We start from the raw sequence: 21733 nt of genomic DNA on the forward strand, positions 1-21733 counted from the left end.
GGATTTTTTCTTGGGAGTTGGTTAATAGCTTGTTCTATTTCTTTTTCTAAGATGGACTTTTAGGATATTTACTTCTTCCTCTATTATTCTGGGCAAAGCTATATTTTTGAAGGTATTCTTCCATTTCATTTAAGTTTCAATTTATTGCCATAAGTTGGGCAAAGTAATTCCTAATTAGCTCTAATTTCCTCTTCATTAGTGGCAGTTCTCCTTTTCATTTTAAGACTAACAATTTGATTTTTCCTCTTTCCTTTTTTTAATCAGATTTACTAAGGGTTTGTCTATTTTGTTGGTTTTCATAGAAAACTCTTAATTTATTAATTAATTCAATGTTTTTACTTTCAATTTTATTGATCTCTCCTTTTATTTTTAAATTTCAAGTTTAGTGTTTGACTGGGGCTTTTAATTTGTTCCTTTTCTAGCATTTTAGTTGCAAGCCCAATTTTGTTGACCTTCTCTTTCTCTACTTTTGCAAGTAAACCTCTAGGGATATGAAATTTCCCCTTATTACCTTTGGCTGCATCCACACATTTTGATATGATGTCTCATTATTGTCATTTTCTTGGGTGAAGTTATTAATTATGACTATGATTTGCTTTTCACCAATCATTCTTTAGTATGAGTTATTTAGTTTCAATTATTTTTGGTCTACTTTCCCTGGCTTTTTGTTGAGTGTAATTTTATTGCATCATGGTCTGAAAGGATGCATTCCTATTTCTGCCTTACTTCATTTGAGTTTAGGTTTTTATGTCCTAATATATAATTTATTTTTATAGGTTCCATGAACTGCTGAAAAAAGTGTACTCCTTTCTGTCTCCATTTTTTTCTCAGATCTATCATATCTCTTTTTCTACTATTCTATTTACCTCTTTGACTTCTTTCTTATTTATTTTGTGATTTGGATTTATCTAATTCTGAAAGTGCAAGTTGGATCTCCCACTATTATAGTTTTGCTATCTATTTCTTCTTGCAGCTCTCTTAATTTCTCTTTAAGAATTTAGATGCTACACCACTTGGTGCTATATGTTTAATATTGATATTGGTTCATTATCTATGCCCTTTCAAGATAGTGCCTTCCTTTCTCTTTTAATTAGATCAATTTTTTGTTTTGATTGATCTGAGATCAGGATAGCTACCCTGCTTTTGACTTCACCTAAGGCTTTAGTAGATTTTGCTCCATCCTTTTACCTTCATTCTGCATGTTCTCCCTGCTTCAGGTGTTTTATAAACAACATATTGTAGGATTCGGCTTTTAATCCATTCTGCTAATCGCTTCCTCTATAGGGGAGTTTACCCGTTCACATTTATGGTTAAATTACAATTCTGTATTTTGCCATCTTGTTAATCCCTATTTATGCTTTTCTCCCTTCTTTCCCCTTACCCCCCTTCCAGTTAAACTTGTGGACCACTTGCTTCTCACAGCTCTCCTTAAGTATCCCTCCTCCCCACCTTAGGGGTTCCTCCCCCTATCTTACTCCCTTTCCCTCCAGTTTCCTATTTCCTTCTGCTTAGCTTATTCCTTCCCTTTTCCTTTTCCCTCCTCCTTTTCAATGAGATGGGAATTCACCATATATTGAATATGTCTAAAATTTTTTCTCTTAAAGTCAATTCTTATGGCAGTAAAATACCCACTATATTCATCCCCTCCATTCTTTCTCTCAGATATAATAGGTTTCCTTTGCCTCTTTGTGAATATAGTGCCCCACTTTACCCTTTTTCATACAATGTCCTTTCACCTCTGATTTCTAGAACAAAGGTATACATGTATTTTTATACATCTTTGCAGAAATATAGTTCCCAATGTTTCTTTTTTTTTAGGTTTTCTTGAGTTCTATATTTGCAGATCAAACTTCTTGTTAAGTTCTGGTATTTTCACCAAAAATAGGTGAAATTCACTTATTTCGTTGAATGACCATCTTCTTCCCTGGAAAAGATGCTCATTCTGGCTAGATAAGTTATTTTTTGGTTGCATACCAGGTTCTTACTTCGGAATATCATTTCAGGCCTTGATCTTTTAATGTGGATGCTGCTGGATCTTGGGTGTCCTTATTGGCTCCTCTATATTTGAATTGGGTTTTCTAGCTGCTTGGAGTATTTTTCCTTTGTTTGAGGGGTTCAGCATTTTGGCCACTATATTTCTTGGTGTTTGATTTTGGGATCCCTTTCATTGGGTGATGAGATCCTTTCAATGTCTATTTTACCCTCTGTTTCATGACTTCTGAGCAGTTCTCTTTGATAATTTCCTGGAAAATAGTGTCCAGGCTCTTTTTTCATTGTTTTTTCTGGGGTCCAATGATTCTCAGACTGTCTCTCTGACCTGTTTTCCAGGTCTTTGATTTCCCCAAGAAGGTTTTCACATTTTCTCCATTGTTTGGTTTTTGGTTTTGCTTAACTGATTCTTCTTGTCTCCTTGAGTCATTCAATTCCATTTGTTCTATTCTAATTTTCAGTGAAGTGTTTTCTTTACTCACTTTTTTCATATCTTTTTCTAATTGTCCAATTTGTTCTATGGAATGTTTTTCCATTTCACCAGTTTTATTCTTTAGAGAGCTGTTTTCTGTTTCCAGTTCACTAATCCTATTTTTCAAGGATGATATCAGTGCATTTTCATCAAATACTTGGGACAAAAAAGAAAAGAGCATTTGAGAGTACCTTACCCTTTTCATCTCTTTTAGTTTGTGTTTAGATGATAGCAAACAAACAGAAGAAAAGAAGGAAACAAATGTCAAAAATCAGAAGCTTTCCAAAAAGCTGAATAGTTGACATTCTATAGATCAAACATACATATGACTGAATTGTTCAGTTTCCATCCAGATGTTTGCTCTCATGTTTACCATAGCCTTAGGCCTTAGTGGTTAAAACTAAGCCAAATTAACTCAACTAGAAAGGTATGGGATGGAGAGGGGGGAAGGAGTCCAGAAGCCAAACTATCTAAGGATTTAGAACTCCTCTCAAGAAATGAAGTTTCAGCAGATATTTCTGTAAAGAAAGTTAGAAGTGAGCATGTATGAGTAGTACTATGGAAAGAGTTCTGGATTTAAAGTCAGAGAAAATGGATTCAAATTCCACATATGTCACCCTGTGTGACTCCAGTCAAATCACTTCATCTTGCTAGGTCTCAGTTTTCTCTTCTATAATTAAGGAGTTGGGTTAGGTAATGCTTGAGTATCTTCCAGCTCTAAATCTATGAAAAATTGGGCCTAATCATAAAAGAGAGTGAGCCAATTCTTGATGTTCTAAAAATGTTTCATCCTGACTTGGTAATTGAAAATTTACTCTCAGAAGCTCGAATTGTCTTCCAACAGTTGCATCTAAGACAGGTGTTCCTGATTGATTGAATTTTTAAAAATATATATATTTTGAAGACTGGATTCCTTTGCAGTTATATATACTTTATACATGTAAAAATGTTATTCTGGGAAGGGGTCTATAACTTCACTAGAGTGCCAGAAGCATCCATGACACCAAAAAGATTAAGAACTTTTGGTGTAGGGGTTTAGGATAAATATTGAGGGGAAAGAGATCTAATTTGTGTCCCAGAAGTTTTCTGACTGCATTCAGACATCTATCCCATTTTCTTCCTACCTTTCTGGAAATCTAGATGAGAACAGCAGGGCAAGGTGGAAAGAATACTAGCTCTGGGGTCAGAAGACTTGTGTGAAAATATTGCTTTTGACACTACTCATGTGTAGTCCTTAAACAAGAAACTAAACTGCAAAAAAGAGGAAGTTGGAATAAATGCATTGAAATGCATTTGAGCTTTCAATCTATGATCTCTTGACATCATTTAAAACTCTAGGAGCATTTAAAACACCAGGAGGAAAATTAAGGAATTGACTAGGGAAACATTAGAGTTTTCCACATTTGTATGAATTCCAGATTCCAAGAAACTTTGTCATCTTTATGTGAAACTAAAAAGGTACTTGTTTAAAACTAGCCCACTCAACAATACCAGCACCTATCTAAGGATCATAAAAGGAGAGCCAGAAAGAACTTCAAAATCTTCTCATTTTACAGATTAGAAAACTAAGGTTCAAAGAGGTTAAATGCCTGAAATCAGAGAGATAGAAAGTAACAGTGCAGTCTTCAAATCACAGGCCTCTGATTCTAAATTCAACAATTGTTCTAGCATATCACATTGCCTTATATCCAAGAACAAGAAGAAGATATCCTACTTCTTGCTAACCCAAAATGTTTACAAATGTTGGTGGTGAAGTTTTTCACTCTTGTCTACAAGACCTTTTACAAACCATTTAAGGCTGAATGTGAAAGGAGATTACACCATTTTGAATTTGTTTTCACTTACCCTACAATTGGCTTATTGACTTGACATATCAACCAACTGGCAGTCATTACATAATGTATATTAACATCTCTAGTCGTAAATTTCTTATCAACATTCAGCTTATGCATGCATACACTCTATAATAAAAGATCTTCATATTTGAACAGATTACTACTGCTCTCTTGGGCCTCTACTTCCTTACCTATAAAATGAGAAACTTATATTTTATCATCTCCAATGTCCCCTTTGCCTCTCACAATCTGAGACTCCATAAAACAGTTAAGTGCTCTAAGAATGCTCAACAATTAATCTAATTCATTTTAATTAGTGCATCTTGTTGGACACATAGTCCTCATTTCCTGGAGACAAAGATCTAATGATGTGCCACTTTCCATAGCTTGAGAACAGTTTAATCTTAAGAAAAGTCTTTGATATTTATTTCAGAATGTCAAGCATATGAGGGATAGAAAATCTTAAAATGAATCTTTATTATTTCATGATTTTCTTCCTTCCCAAACCTGCTTGCTCTGACATTCTTCCTATATTTTATTTTAAATTTCACTTTCCCATCCTCTTCGTTTTCTCCCCATTCCAAGCCCCTCTTCTCTTTTCCTCACGCCTGGAATTCATTCCCTCATTTCTGATCCTGGCTTCCCTGGCTTCCTTCAAGTCTCAGTTAAAATCCCACCTTCTTCAAGAGGTCTCTCTTGCTCCCCTTTAAAGCTAAGGCCTTATAAGACTTATGCTGTCTATAGCTTGTACATAGTTGTTTACATGTTTCCCCTATCAGATCGTGAGCTCCTTGAGAGCAGGGATCTTTCCCTGTTCCCCTTTTTTTTCTGGTAATCCTAATATAGTCAGTATTAGCATGGACAGTAGTCCCACTCTAATGAGAACCTTATGGGTTAGTAATACACATATTAACATACTAAAATTAACTATTATTTTCTATTTTTTTTAAGTTTCTTTTTTTAATTAAAGCTTTTTATTCACAAAGCATATGAAAGGTAATTTTTCCAACACTGACCCCTGCATAACCCCCTGCTGCAAATATTCCCCTTCTTCCCTCATCCCCTCTCCCACCCAGCAGGCAGTCCAATACATGCCAAATATGCCAAAATACATGCCAGATCCAATATGTGTATACATATTCACACAGCAGCCAATTGTGCATGAAAAATCAGATCAAGAAGGAAGAAAAAAAACTGAGAAAAAAAGAAACAAAACACAAGCAAATAATAACAGAGAGAGTGAGAATGGTATGCTGTGTTCTGCCCTCTGTTCCTATAGTTCTCTCTCTGGGTGTAGATGGTTCTCCTCATCACTGCACAAGTGGAAATGGTCCAAATCATCTCAATGTTGAAGAGAGCCATGTCCATCAGAATTGATCATCATATAGTCTTGTTGTTGCTGTGTATAATGATCTCCTGGTTCAGCTTATTTCACTTTGCATCAGTTCATGTAGATCTCTTCAAGCCTCTCTGAAATCATCCTGCTGGTCATTTCTTACAGAACAATTAAGTATTATTTTCAATCCTACTAACTGATCTTGAAAAATTACCACTTAGCTTTAACCTAACATATGCTCTCAGTAAGATCAGTAGCAGAAATTAAGAGCACATGTACAATAAGTTTTTTACTATGTATCTATCAGTCAATATGTCAGATGCTAGATCTACAAGAACCCCCTCCACCCAAAAAAAGCAGTCTCTTATCTTAGTGTGCCTATATTCTATTCATAGCAGCACTTTGTGGTAGCAAGACAGTGGGAAACAAAGTGTGTACTTGTCAATTGGGGAAACAACTAAACAAATTGTATAGCATAAACATAAGGGTATGCTATTGCCCCTTCCTCAAAGGGACGTGTGATCTCATCAATCTGAATGTGCCTGCCAACAATTCAGATCAAAACCTTTCCATAAAGGATTTATATGGACAAAAATATTTATAGCAGCTTTTTGTGGTAGCAAAGAATTGGAAATGGAGGGGATGGCTGTCAGTTGGAGAATGGCTGAACAAGCTGTGGTTTATGATTGTGATGGAGTACTATTGTGCTATGAGAAATGATGAGCAGGAAAGTATCAGGAAAATATGGGAAGACATATAAATTGATGCAAAATCAAGTTAGCATAATTAGGAGGAAAGTCATACACAGTAACAGCAATATTGTAACAAAGATTAACTGTGAAAATCTTAGTATTTTGGGGCAGCTAGGTGGCGCAGTGGATAGAACACCAGGCCTGAAGTCAGAGGGACCTGAATTCAAATTTGTCCTCAGACACTTAACACTTCCTAGCTGTGTGACCCTGGGCAAGTCACTTAATCCCCAGTGGCCTTAGCAAAAAAAAAAAAAAAAAAAAAAAAAATTAGCTGTTCTAATAAATACAATGACCCAAGAAAATTCCAAAGGATCTATTATGAAAAATTGTATCCATCTCCAGAGAAATCTAATGAAACTTTGAATTAAATTGAAGTACTTTCCCCTTTTCTTTATGTTTCTTGCTTCTTATTGTATTTTGTTTGCAACATATCCGATATGAAAATATATTTTGCAAAATTTCACATGTATAATTAATATCATGTGGTTTGCTTTCTAAATGGCTAGAGGAGGGGCTAGAGATAGGAAGAGAACCTAGAATTCAAACTTTTTTTGTAAACATGCTAAAAATAAATAGATAACATTTTTTAAAATCCTTCCACATCTGTCCTTCCATCCTGCATGACTTGTCTTATGTCTTCTTATTGCAACATAATAAATGACAAATAGGAGAAAGCCTAAGAAACAAAGATTTTTTTCTATGAAGTGATACAGAGTCAAAAAAAGATATAAAATACACAATTACTATAGCAGAATAAATGAAAACGACATTAAAATGTAGCTGCACTCAAATAAATTACAAAAACCAATCCTGGTCCCAGAATACAGAAGGTAAAATGTCTATCCCACCTCTTTGATGGAAGTAAGGAGGATGCATCAGACATGCAATATTGAATTTATTGTCAGATGCATGTTTCACTCAAATATTTAGGTTCCAATGTAGAGTTAAGGAGTAAGTCACTGGAAAATGACTGTGAGTTTAAAAAAAAGGCAACACCAAAAAAGTATGAATTTTTTAAAAGGAAAAAAAAAGAATGCCTTTAAAAAGTCACTTAAATATCATTTTCTTTTGTTTAAGGAGAGGTAAAGCATTAAACTCAAAAATGGCATCCCTTCTTACATAAAAACAAATAAGTAAGCCAAACAAAAACCACAACCCTACATCAAGAAAAACCACTGAGAGTAAAGAAAAAAGTTTATTGACCAATTATCTATATATCATAAAAATAGCTTAATTTAATCAGAAAATCCCAGCTCCAAAAAGATCTAAATGAGCATCCAAGAAAAATTGATTACTTCCATTAAGTCCAAGTTGCAGCCCTTGTGCATTAGTTGCAGAAACATAAATTGACTAAATCAATCTTAGGTCACATCAATCACAGGAGAGATGAATCTTATCTATCCAAGCTCTGACACCCTTCAAAGATTGCAGAAATCACATGTGGCTCTTATTCTCCCCTCTCAGAAAACAGGTTCAATCAAGAATTTTATGACTCCTAAGATTCATTGCTTGTTGTGGCAGGCAGATAGATAATAACAACTCACTTTTATATATCACACAAGAAGTGCTTGCCTCTCAGCATTCTATGAGGAAAAGGATTCAATTAGTATTATTGTCTCCATTTTATGTGAGGAAACAGAATCCAGCAGGTTAAGGAGTTTCCTATGGTTACAATTAGAAAATTTGGAAAGAAATTTATATTCAATTCTTCCTGACCCTGAATCTAGCACTCTGAAAGTCATTTCACTGCACTATGCTGAGTGATTAAATTATAAACTTCTTGAATATAGAAATTATTCTACTACTGGTCAGAGAAATATAAATTAAGACAACTCTGAGATACCACTACATACCTCTCACTACATACATCTAAGATGACAGGAAAAGATAATGATGAATGTTGGGGGGGGATATGGGAAAACTGGGACACTAATACATTGTTTGTGGAGTTGGGAACTGATTCAACCATTCTGGAGAGCAATTTGGAACTATAAGTACTATCAAACTGTGTGTATAACGATGATTTCAGAAACTCTGGAGAGACTTACATAAGGTGATACTAAGTGAAGCGAGTAGAATCAAGATAATGTTGTACACAGCAACAAGATTATGTGATGATTAACTTTGATGGACATAACTCTTTTCAGCCGAGAAGTGATTCAGTCCAGTTCCAATGTTCTTGTGATGGAGAGAGCCATCTGCACCCAGAGAGAGGACTGTGGGGACTGGATGTGGATTACAACATGGTATTTGAAACTTCTTTGTTGTCTGCTTACTTTTTGTTTTCTCTCATTTTGTGATCTGATTCTTCTTGTGCAGCAAGATGATTGTGGAAATATGTATAGAACAATTGCACATGTTTAACATATATTGGATTACTTGTTGTCTAGGAGAAGGGCGAGGAAGAGGGAGGAAGAAAAAATTGGAACATTAGGTTTTGCAAGGGTGAATGTTGAAAACTATGCATATGTTTTGAAAATAAAAAGCTTCAAAAATAAACAAAAATAAAAATAATATAATAATTAGTCAATCAACAAATGTTCATTAGGTATGTATCACATGGTAGGGACACATGTCCATACACAGACATACAAATATATGTATTTGTTGTCGTTGGGTAATTTTCAGTCCTGTATGACTCTCCATGACCCTATTTGAGGTTTTCTTGGTGTAGATATTGGAATAATTTGCCATTTCCTTCTCCATCTCATTTTACAGTTGAGGAAACTGAGGCAAAAAGGGCTAAGTGATGTACCCAGGATCACACAACTAGTAAGTGTCCAGCAGCTATATATGAACTCATGAAAAGGAGTTTCCCTGACTACAGGTCTGGTACTCTTATCTATTGTGCCAATCAGATGCCTAGACACACAGACACACACACACACACACACACACACACACACACACACATATACACACACACATCATATATCTTCCCTAACAAAATCAAGAAAATATAAGCTCCTTGAGTGCAGGAACTGTTTCATTTCTTTTGCTGGTGGTTAGCAGTGCCACCAATAAATGGCACATAAAAAATAAAATAAATAAAGCACTAAATAAATGCTTGTTGATTGAATGTCAGCTGTATATACATACATAGAGACATATAAGATATAAACAAAAGAAATATGACACTTAGTGGCTTAGTGGATAAAGCACCAGCCCTGAAATCAGGAGAATCTGAGTTCAAATCTCCTCTCGGACACTTAACACTTCCTAGTTGTATGACCCTGGGCAAGTCGTTTAACCCCAATTGCCTCAGGAAAAAAAAATGCTACTTTGGGATGCGAAAGCCTTAGCATCTAGGGCAGTAGGAATAGGAAAGTTTTCATACATAAGTGGTACTCAAGCTAAGCCTTAAAGGAAAATGGGTAAAGAAGGTACCTTCAAAGCCTTTGCAAAGGCCCATAGGTTAGAGATGGATTGTCATTTATGAAGAACATCAGGAAGACCAGTTGGACTACTACAGTGTGGGGGGAGGAGAGTAGTTTCTAATAAGACTGGGAAGGTTGTCTTAGGCTGTGTAGGGGTCTAAAAATCAGACACAGGACTTCTTATTTGATCCTATAGGTAGCCATCAGTACTTCTTAAACAAGGAAATGGCATTATCCCAGAAAATATGATGCTATTTTTTTTTTAACAATTTGTGCCCCAAAGCACCTAATGCTTTCCCATATGCCTTTGATATACTCATATATTTCATTAGAATTATTTGACAACAATATAATGTATCTCATATTAAAACATGTCAAATATACAACAACAACAACAAAAAAAAAAAGGATAAAACACACAAAACTGGAAATCAGGAGGCCACGGTTCTGGCACCAGCTCTGTCTCTAATTATGATTGTTTCTCTGAGCCCCAATTCAAACATATCACCATAGCTCTCTGGTTCTCAATTTCTATCATTTTAAATGAGTTGGCTATATTATACACTCTCCAAAACCCCATCAGTTCTTAAATCCTGTGATTCTGAAATGAATATTTTCAAAGCAAAAAAAAATTGCGAGGGGCTGGGGACTAGGGATTATTTGCATTTGTAAGAGATCATTTCCCTTACAAAATGACTCCTAGATTTATAACATATATTCACCTCACGTTTCCTTACACTAGAAAGTTCCTTTGATTATCACTGGGTTACAAAATTTACACTGGACTCTTTAGGAATATATCTGCATAAAGTGAGAAGCCTATGTATGCTAGCATTATTTTAAAGAAGTGTTTCCCTCTAAATCCTACTGTTCTGAAGCTGCCCTCCAAGCCTGACTATTTAAAATAAACAGACAAGAGCTGATTCTAGAGCTTCTCATAGTCAGGGGAGATCAAAGTACCCCTCTAGGCTGGCAGTGGTAGAACTGAACAATCCACACTCCAGCCACAAGGGCATAAGTTGCACAGGCAAAACTCAAACCAGTATGCAGCAGCATTCCTTAGCTCAAGTGATTAGAAGCACACCCAGGTATCTGGCTTTACATTCTCTTAAGCATTTCCAACCAGGAAACATGAAGAAGTGGCCCAAGAGTACACTGGGCATTAGACAAGCTGGTCTAGAGCCACAGGATAATAAATGAAGAGCTGAAAGGGACCTCAGAGGTCATCTAGTTCTAACTCTTCAATTTACAGACAAGGAAGCCAAGTTTCAGAGATGTCAAATGGCCCAGGTCTTTCTGACTCTAACTCAAGACTCCACTGTTATGTAGAAATGAAAAATGATGCCAGTTTTCTTCAGTGTTTGGTTTTGATCCTAAATAGAAAGTTTCCTTTTGCACCATGTATGTAAATCTAGATTGTACTTAATTAAGCTTTGTTTTCAGTGAATTTCTTCCCTTCCTCTCCTTTCCTCCCTTCCTCTCCTTTCCTCCCTTCCCCTTCCTTTTCTCCTCTAATTTCCTTCTCCTTCCTTTCTTTTCTCCTTCCTTACTCTACCCCTCTTTTTCTTCCCATCCTTTCCCCTCCTCCTCACTTTCTTCCTCTCCCTTCCCCCCATTCTCCTTTCCTTTCCTTTTCACAGAACACCACCAAATTTTCCAGCCTTCAAATCTATTTCATATCCTTCTCACTATGAACCTTGTAAGATTTTCCCTCCAGTCTCTGTTTCTCTCTTATACCATCTGACATTTTCATCCTCATTCAATCATCATGGACATGACTGAATGGAAGCTAGCTCTCCCATGTTCAGAACCACAGCAAAGGAAAAATAAATCCATCCATCACAAGTTGGATGACTGATATGTCCTGTGGAGCAAATGGCAGATGATATGCTTCCTCCCCTGCCTTCCCCAGTAAGGTTCCCTTACACACCAGTTATAGGTGATATTTAGCCAAGTCATTTCACATTTCACATTTCTCACCTGTAAAACAAGGGAATCAAATAAACAGATCTTGAAATTTTCTTCCAACTCTAAAGACCAGCTGAACTATATATTGTGTCCCAGAAGTCATAGTCCAGTTTTAAGCTATTAAAGCATAAAGCCTTAGTGTGAGTTTAAAGCTATTAAAACTAGTACAGTTTTAAGTCCCAAAAGTCTTAGTCAAGTTTCAAGCTCTTAAAGTTTAAAACCACTAAGGCTTTTTGGGGACATGCTATATAATGTAATGGAAAGAATAGAGACTTGGAAATCAAAAAGCATGGGTTCACATCCCAGATTTTACATTTAATATCTATGTTTCATGTTATTCTTCAGAAATGTCCAACTCTTCATGACCCCATTTGCTGTTTTCTTGGCAAATATACTAAAATGGTTTACCATTTCCTTCTTCGACTCATTTTACAGAGGAGGAAACTGAAGTAAATAGAGTTAAGTGACTAGTGCAGGGTCACTTAACTAGTAAGTATATGAGCCTGGATTTGAATTAGGCCTTCCTAACTTCAGTCCCAGCACTCTATTCACTAAGTCATCTACCTGACCCTGCTATCTATATAACATTGGGCAAATCACTAATAGCTGTAGGTCTAGGTTTTCGTATTTGTAAAATGGACCAGTTGGTTTCTAAGGGGCCTTTCAACTCTTAATCTATGATCCTATAGGTATTTATACTTCCCTGTCCCTACTTGTCAATAAGCCATGTGATAATTAGCAGCTTGTTTTCAAGTCTATTTTTAGTATTCAGAATATTAAAGGGAAGAGTGAAAGAGATTAATACTTGGATTTGCCTCGTTAGAAAGAAATGATCTGGGATTCAATTTTTCCACCTCAAAGCCCTCAGTAACTTTTCTGTTGCATGATTTGAAATAAGGAAATCACAAGGGCTGAGAGAGGGAAGAAAAACAGATTAAAAAACAGACAGATTCCATAAAACATGTGATTTTTTTCAGAGGTTGCCAACTAAATAGTTGCTTCCCAACAGGCTTATAAATAAAATTATTTTTATTTTGAAATCAAATATAGTCCCTGAATAAGTTCAAATGTCAGGATTCAGAATTGAGAGATTTTGGTAATTAAAGAATTTTGTGATCTTAAGTTTAGAGATGGAAGAGACCTCAGAGGCCATCTGTTTCAATCCTCTCATTTCACCCCAATGAGCAAAGCAAAGCTTGGAGATGTTATTAATTTATTTGAAGCAACACAAGGAATAAGCAACATGGTCATGAGAGCATACCCTCAGGTTTTACTGCCTAAAGATATGGATTTGTAGGTTGCCAAGGTCAGTCCCATCTCCCGTTTTAGTGGCAAGAAAGAAAAAGAAATAAGCTTTATGCACAGAACATAGATGCTCAGACATCTCTAGGAAAGCAAAAAATGACTGCATTCTAATTCACTATCCTCTCTCCCACTATAACTAGCCACTTGCTACTGGGAGTATTCACACCAACAATCTATGTCCACTCCCATGGCCAAGAGAGAATATTGAGGGTAGAGAGGATCGAGCACAAAGTAGAGGTCAGTGAGTTTGTCAGAGAGAAAGAAGAATTTCATATCGTCCCTGGCATTGTCACCACAGAACATAGACAATATTAGAACCAGAAGGGATTTTAGTTCTCATCAAGTCCTGTGCTATGCAAAACATAGCAGGATAGCCAAATATGATTTACCTGAATCTCAGGGAGAGGTCTATCTGATATTTTCAATATTTTTCTAATTTTCTCTTTCATTATGGACTTGATAAACATGCAGATTTCAAAATACAAAGAACAGAAGAAGAGTGTTTTCAGCATATGGCTTAACCTAATTAGCGATCATATACAGACTGGTAATCTATAGTACCCATCACTATAGCTGAAGCAGCAAAGTGGCAAACTAGGGTCAAATAGCATTTGTAACTGAAGGTGAATTAAATTAATTATATGTTTAGATCCATAAAACTAAAACACATGAATTTCTAAACATGGGGGGAAATTTGGATACCTCTTGAGTTAATTCAACTCTGTGCCCCCAATCTTGAAATGACTTGATCATAGTTATATATATATATATATATATATATATATATATATATATAAAACAAGTTAGTGGCAAAACTAGGACTAAAAATTAGTCAATTAATTCAATTAATAAGCATATAGTAAGTGGCTATTATGGATCAGTCACTGTGCTAAGTGATGGAAATACTAAGAAAGACAAAAGGGAGTCCTTGATCTTGAAGAAGTCACAATCTAACAAGACCAGAAGTTTCTGAGCTCTAATAATAATAACTAACATTTCTATAGCGCTTACATATGACAAACACTGTGCTAAGTGCTTTACAATTATAGTCTCATTTGATCACAGCAATCCTGGAAGGTGGATGCTATTATTGGTCCCATTTAATAGATGAAGATGAAGAACTGAGATAAGGAAAGGACATATAGCTTGCACAGGGTCACACAGTAAATATCTGAGGATGGCTTCAAATTCAAGTATTCCTGACTTTAGGATCAATGCTCTTATCCATTGTACCATTAGTTGATTCTAGGTTTGTGTTTTTTCAATTATACTAGGATGTCAGAGAATAATATTCTCTCATTGGATCTATTTGAATTCTGACCATACAGTCTCTTATTTTTGCAGTCATTAGGCATTGTACTAAATCCCTTGGGGGGGAGGGGAATACACATCACCCCTATTTTATCAATTTAATTGTTATTTTATCTTCTACTTTACTAATTTCTCCTTCCATCTGACAATTGCTTCTTTTGTGCTTGCTTTCAATATATTTATTTATTTTCTGATCTACTTAACAATCCACATAAATCATTAGTTCTTTTTGTCTTCTGTAAACATAAGCATAGATTTTACTTTAAGGAGCTTTTGTTGTTGTTCAAATTTTTTTCAATTATATTTGCCTGTTGGTGACTCTGGGGTTTTCTTGGCAAACATACTGGGGTGGGTTGTCATTTCCTTCTCCAATTCACTTTCTAGATGAGTAAACTGAGACAAATAGGATTAAGTGACTTGCCTAGGTTCACACAGCTGGTTAATATCTACAGTCAGATTTAAATTCACAACTTTCTGACTCCAGGTCTGGCACTCTATCCACTGAAGCTGATCATTTAAGAAGCTAGATTATTTTCTTTAAAATATCAGTATAAAGTGAGTTCATATTAATGGGAAGAAGTCTAATGGAAAAATTACTATATTGAAAATAAGGAAACCTGGGTTCACCCACTGTCCTTTATTTAATTTCTGGTACCCTAGGTGAGACAGCTGTAGATTGATAAAAGGCTGGGGCTAGTGGGAGTCATATAGGTCATCCAGTCTGACTGCCTAATTTTATAAGGAAAATTTTAAATCCCAGAAAAGTGAATTGATGTGCCTGAAGTCACATAGCTAATTAGCAAAAGAGCTAATATTTGAACCAAATTTCTTAATTTTAAGTGGAATAATCTTTCTATCTCCCTAGGCTTTATTTCCATAACTCTATGCCCAACAGGGAAATCATGTAGGTGAAAAAATGGTTGTATATGTTCTATCAATGCTGATAGACGGTATCTAGGAATACTTGCTTGATTTAAATTGGAAAAGGAAAACTAACATTTACTGAAGGCTGTAGGTTGTGTTTTCTCTGGTACCTGACTGCCAGAAGAATTACTCATTCCCACAAAATTTCACTGAGGTCTCCCCACAGGTTAGCTGTTAACTATATTGAGAAGGGGCAGACTTACAAAGGAAATGCTGGGTCGTGAAACTGAGTATATGGAACATATGATCCCATCTTTAAAAAATATAAAAGACCATGTTCCTCCCAGAACCCTCATCCCTGCTTCTCATCTTTGAGATGCCCTAACATTCTCTCCGCAGACTTTTTTTTGGCCTGAAAGAGGTGAAAGCTTATGCCAATATCCTTCTTCAAAAACTATGGCATAGGACTGGATGCACTGGAGCCTACAGAAAGAGGAGGAGGAAATGCTTAGACTAAACAAACCCCAGGTGCCATGGCTGGACAGACATCTGCTTTCTAAACATCATCACCTGTACCCAAATTTCTATTTGAATCACCAAAGACAGTAATGTTTTATGGCCTCAGCACTGGGTTTTGGCTGAGGTAATCAATTCCCCAAATTTGGATGCTCATTCAAACTGGATTGATTTGCAAGATTAGGTGAAAATTTGGAAAAGCATGCTTAATAGTTAAGTTTCCAATAATTTGTGCTTCCAACAAGCAGAACAAGGTTAAAAGCTAACTAACAATAAACCTTCTACCAAGACTTTATATTAGCCCTTCTGGTAACTAGAGAAAAGTTTCTACTCCACAAAGATAGCAATGATTTTCCTTCAAATAACCCCAGTGCATACTCTCCAAATTCTATATTTTAAGGATGTCATTTGTTATGTGAGAAGCATCATTAACATCCAGTCTTGCAATCACAAAAATCTGGATACAAAGTCTGCCTTTGATCCATATTAACTGTATTACCACAGGCACACAATAACCATCTCAATGTCCTAGGCAACTTTCAACCTAAAAGTTTTAGAGAAGGTTGGCTTCGACATAAAAGGAGTTTCCCCATCAGGTGCCAATGAAACAACATGCCCAATATAAAAAAAAACCTTAAAATTACTATTCATTACTAATAACTTGCTTGGGAATTATCACTTATCTAAATTGCATTTATAAAATAATATCTCTCGTTTCTATATATTTATATTCTATGTATATTCTATATATATTTCTGACCGGCACTTAGCACTATGTCCCATAGCAGAAGCTTAATAATTGTTTATTGTTAGTTTAATTGATTGATTGATTGTCAAGTGCTTTCCTCACAACACATTAAGACAAAGAGATAAAAGTATTTTTTATTTCCAATTTAGAGATGAAGAAATTGAGTGCCTGAGAAGTTAGTTCTGACAGTGAGTAATGTTTCAAAAATAGGATTCAATCCTTGATTTTCTGATAGTCTTTCCATTGGTCTTTTGGTCTGATGGTCTTTCCAATATTTCTATCAGTACCTTCTAAGAAGAAAGAATCTAAAGAGAAAGTACTTTTTTTTTTTTCTCATGGGCTTAGGAAATATTTGCATGGTGATAGCTTTCTCTCATTTCCCCTCATCTTTTCTACCCAGTTTCCTAGATTATCCCTATTTTCAGATTACCAGCATTAATGAAAGATAATGGAGTTAAAACATAATTGAACTAATTCTAATCAGAGAAATCTCCACTCTCTTCCTAAATCCTTCTTACATAGTAACAGCTCACAGTTATATAATGCATCACAGAGGACCAAGAATTTTGTGCACAATAATCCTGTGACATATCATTATCCCTTTTTACAGAAGTAGAAACCAAGGAACTACAAACTGAAGGAAAACAAAAACATTCTTACTCCTGTATCATCATTACCCCCATCCCAAAATTTGTTGACTGGCACAATTTTCTAGAAATTTTCAGGAAATGCAGTTCAGAATTTTGAGAAATAGTCACAGGACTACAGTAGGTCCAATAAAAAACAAACACAGACATATACATTAATATATATGTATGTAGCTCTGAGTATGCATACATGTGTAGTTGTGCATATGTATATATATCCACACATATGTATAATGTATATATACATGTATGTGAAAGAAATATAGGAAAATGAGGAATTGATAATGAAAAAATGAAATAGGTACTTTGAGGACAAAGCATATGCAGGCATGAATAAAAGGAAATATATGCAAATGTACATTTGTATTTATGTTGCATGTTTCTTTATATATATTTGGCCATTTAAATAGTTGTTCTTCTTTTATAGCTAACAATTTCCTATTTTCTGCCAATAGAAATAACTAACAAAAAATAGGGAAAAATCATTGAGGTGAAAAGACAATTTTACGATTCCCAGCACATAGAAGGTCTATAATCAATATTTGATCATTTCGAACCCTCTCCCTGCCCTCACCCTATAGAACTTTCAATTGTTCTTTACATCTGACAATTCAACATGAATCTTGGAGTTAAATAGTCTTTGTTTAACTCAAAGAGTTTCACTTTTCTCTGTCATTCTAAACTATGTAACCTAAGTATCTTCTAAATCAATCTTCCTAAACTGTTAGCCATAAATGAATGTGAGGGTCATGAAAAATTTGACAACAGTAAAAGGTATCAAATATCCCAAGATTTAATTCTTTATGTAAAAATAAACAAATATATCCACTGCATTACTATTCAAATTTGGTTTTGTCTTTAATAAATGGTAAAATCAAATAAAGAATTTTTAAAAAATAAATTTCTTTATGATTTTTTTGTCAGGAAATATTTGATTTGTATGTCAATTTTATATACCTATAGACTGAAGGTCGCATATACATTTCTCAGGTAAATGGGGTCACCAATGGAAAAAGTTTAAGAAGAAATACCAATAATAACTGAGAGAGCACAGACCACTTACCCGATGATTATAAGAAGCTTTCTTCCTTCCTCTATCCCTTTCCTTACCAACCATTTCTTCTATTATTGCTATGCTCCACCATGGATTTTCCATAGTGGGAATTATTAGTACACTCTAGAGACTTTCACATCTCAGTCCAACTAATCTCTTATCTTTCTTCTCCATCCTCAAACCCCAGCTTCCCTAGAGTCTTCTGTCCTCTATTCTGCAATTCTCACTTACTAACTTACCTAAACTCTGGACTAAAATAGCATTTCTCCCCCATTTATTGGTAAAGTAGGCAAGAAAAATAGGAAGATTTAAGAAAAAAGAAACAGATGATTCTTGATATTCTAATTCTTCCTAAGTCTGTTTCTTCTTTAAGGAATTACCATGTCCTGCTTTACTTCAATTCACTAAATTGTCATCACTATTGACATATATTTAAATCTATGCAGGGCTTCTAGTGTTAGACATCACTTGTGCATGCTCACACTGAGATCACTCATAGCTGCCTACCCACTTCCCAAGAGGATCTCTTTCTTTTCATGCAGAGATCATAGGGAGCTCAAAAAGTTTTTCATCCTAATGTATAGTACAATAGAAAAACAGAATAGAATATGCATCACAGCTCCCCAAATTTGAGATGGGTGAGGGAGGAGAACCAATTCCCATCACACAGCCTCTCATTTGCACTAAGTCCTAATATACTTACTAGGGTTACAAATTTTGTACATATGTTACTTTTCTGTACTTAAAAACTTCTCTTAGATACACTCTAATTCCTTTCCACAAACTCCTGGTATACTGATCTCCACAGTAAAACCACAGCAGGACAATTGAAATCTATATTTTTTAATGGAGTAGGAGGGATACTTGACTCATTAATGTCTTTTTTTGTTACTAATATTATAATTATTTTTTTTAATTGACAGAAATCTATTTTTTCTTCCTCCCAGTCTTCACTCCACTGGGAGAAAAAAAATAAAAAAAAATCCTTGTAATAAATACACATAATTTAGCAACACAAATTCTCTGGCTTGTAAATGTCTCATTCATCATCATTCAATCATCCTGATTCCATCACCTCTTTGGTAAAGGGTAAAAAGCATTCTTCATATACAATGGTCTTCTGGAATCATAGATGATCATAGACTATATTGATCAGAGTTCTTATATCTTTCAAGGGTTATTTGTTTTTACAACATTGTTATTACATAAATTTCTGGTTCTGACCATTTCAATAAGCTCAGAGGAGGGGAGATATGCTTCCTTTCATGGTCACTTTAAAACAGGGATTCTTAACCTTTTTAAGCATTTCATATATATCTATGAATCTTTGGTAATGTGGTAATATTATTCTCAGGAATTGTTTTAATATTGAAAATAAAACATATGACTGAAAAAAACAAATTATATTGAAAGTTATAAAAACATATTTTTTAAGTTCATAGAATGACAGTAGTGCAAGTATATTGTCACATAGTAAGCATTATAATAAATACTCATTGGCTAGTGACTGGCTGACTTATTGACTGACCAACAAATTTGGAATTCTCAGTGTTTTATAACCCAGTGTCAAGTATAGGGTTAAGAAAGGGGAAAAAACTTTTTTTTCATTCTCAAATAGAAGATCAAGCAAATAACTTGAACTGGAAAAGCAAATGGCAAACTACTTCATAATCTTAGTCAAGAAAACCCCAAAATGGGGCCACAAAAACCAAGCATGATAAGCATAACAACAAAATTTTTGGCATGTTTAGTCCTACAGTACCCTTACACTATAAAGATTGCAATTCTTATATCAATTTATATCAATAATCAATGATCAATGAAGTGAGTTCTTATAATTACTTAGGAGAATGAAACAGTTGGCTAATTTCCCAATTTCCATTCCCTTTCATTTTTACAAGGAATTCCTATAAAGATGGGTAGGATATCTGCTTCTTCCTTCAGTAGAACTGATGACAGATGGGAAGTTATTTTTGTTTGTTTGTTTATTAACTTGGCAAATAAACATGGGGACATAAAAGTGAACAAATTTTCATTTTATCATCGTCAGTATTGGCAAATGCTGTTTGATGTGCTAACAATCCCCAGGGTGGAGAATCGTTATTAGTAAAATAAATAACATAAAAGATTGGGAACAGAAGGTTCAATCCAGGATCAAATTATCAGTTTGATGATCGTAAATGGACATCAGCTATCTGACCCACATAGACACAGGTGTCTATGCTTAAATATATGCAGTTATGAAGAATAACTTGGCACACAAAAATTTCCTTCAGTAATTTATAAATAGTGGAATCCTCACTTCATGGTACAGTAGAGTAAAAAACTACTTAACATAGGCCATAATTTGTTACACATTTACCACCTCAACCCTATCTTGCTGTATCAATACTTCTTGTATTCAGCAGGAATGCTCGGGAAATGAAATCAATAACAGATTGAATTCCTGGTGACTATAAGATATATTTAATCATGACGATGAATAACAATAACTGGCATTTATGTAGCACCTTCAGGAATATAAAGTTTCATATTATCTTATTTCAGCTTCCAACACCCCTGAACTTATCTGTTAAATGAAGAACTCCTTGAAGGCCCAGTCTATTTGTTTATTTGTTTCTGCATCCCAATGCAGTGTGTAGCCCAGTGCCTTAATAAATGACTGTTGGCTGATGTTTGCTGAACTGGATAAATTTTAAGAACCCTTTTAGGTATAATATGTTATTCCACAAGAATTCGCGGAAAGATAGAAATCCTGCCCTAGTTTATAATCTTCAGATCATATTCAGTTAGTCTCACCCAAGGTGAGAAGTAGAAAGTAGAAGATTAATCAATCAAACATGTAATGTAAATGCAGAACCAAAGAGACAACTTTCTTTACACACTTAACAAACACCTGAGGACTCCAGCACTAACAATTTGTATCTTATCCATTTCCTGTAGCTTAGAAAAAGACTTTCTTTTTCTCCACACTCATCTTTCCAAGGAAAGCTAAATATGTATTTGTAGTGAGGGGGGTGTCTTTGGAGGGAGAAAAGGAGGAAGGAGGAAGCCACAAACTCAGCAGCAGCTAGCCACATGGGCATTCTGTCTCCAGGGAGGTCTCAAGTCACTATAATCAGGCCCCTAAATAATAAACCAAGGTGAACTTGAGGGGTCTGACCACACAGGAAAATGAGAAAGGAAGAGAAGAGTGATCTGTTTCAAGATAATGGAAGCTGCAAGCTGATCCTTCTTAGGAAACCAGAATTGGCAAAGCTACTCTCAAACACAGACATTCTCTGACACTTACAGACAGACATTCTGTGATCCTGGACACTATCCTGGAAAATGGATTAGCTTGGCAGATGGTATCAAATCTTGAGCTGCTCTTGAAAGCAGAGCTATCCTAGTCAATCAGTCAGTCAGTCAACATTCGTGGAGCCCTCACCATGATTTTTATCTATCCTTTATATCTTTGGGCTAGGAAAGTATTAAATACACAGAAGATACTGCCTTCAAAGACCTCATAATCTAAGCAGGAAGACTGAATACATGTATTCAGTAGGGATAACTTAAC

The 21733-nt window shown here is 35.2% G+C and overlaps 1 protein-coding gene across 1 annotated transcript in view; it reads right to left on the minus strand.

Annotated features, from left to right (window-relative positions):
* Window positions 1–21733, minus strand: part of DGKI (diacylglycerol kinase iota) — a 552148-nt gene that overhangs the window by 430160 nt on the left and 100255 nt on the right. The window lies entirely within an intron of this gene.

This window comes from Sarcophilus harrisii, chromosome 5 (assembly GCF_902635505.1).
Source record: "Sarcophilus harrisii chromosome 5, mSarHar1.11, whole genome shotgun sequence".
NCBI classification, from domain to species: Eukaryota; Metazoa; Chordata; class Mammalia; order Dasyuromorphia; family Dasyuridae; genus Sarcophilus; species Sarcophilus harrisii.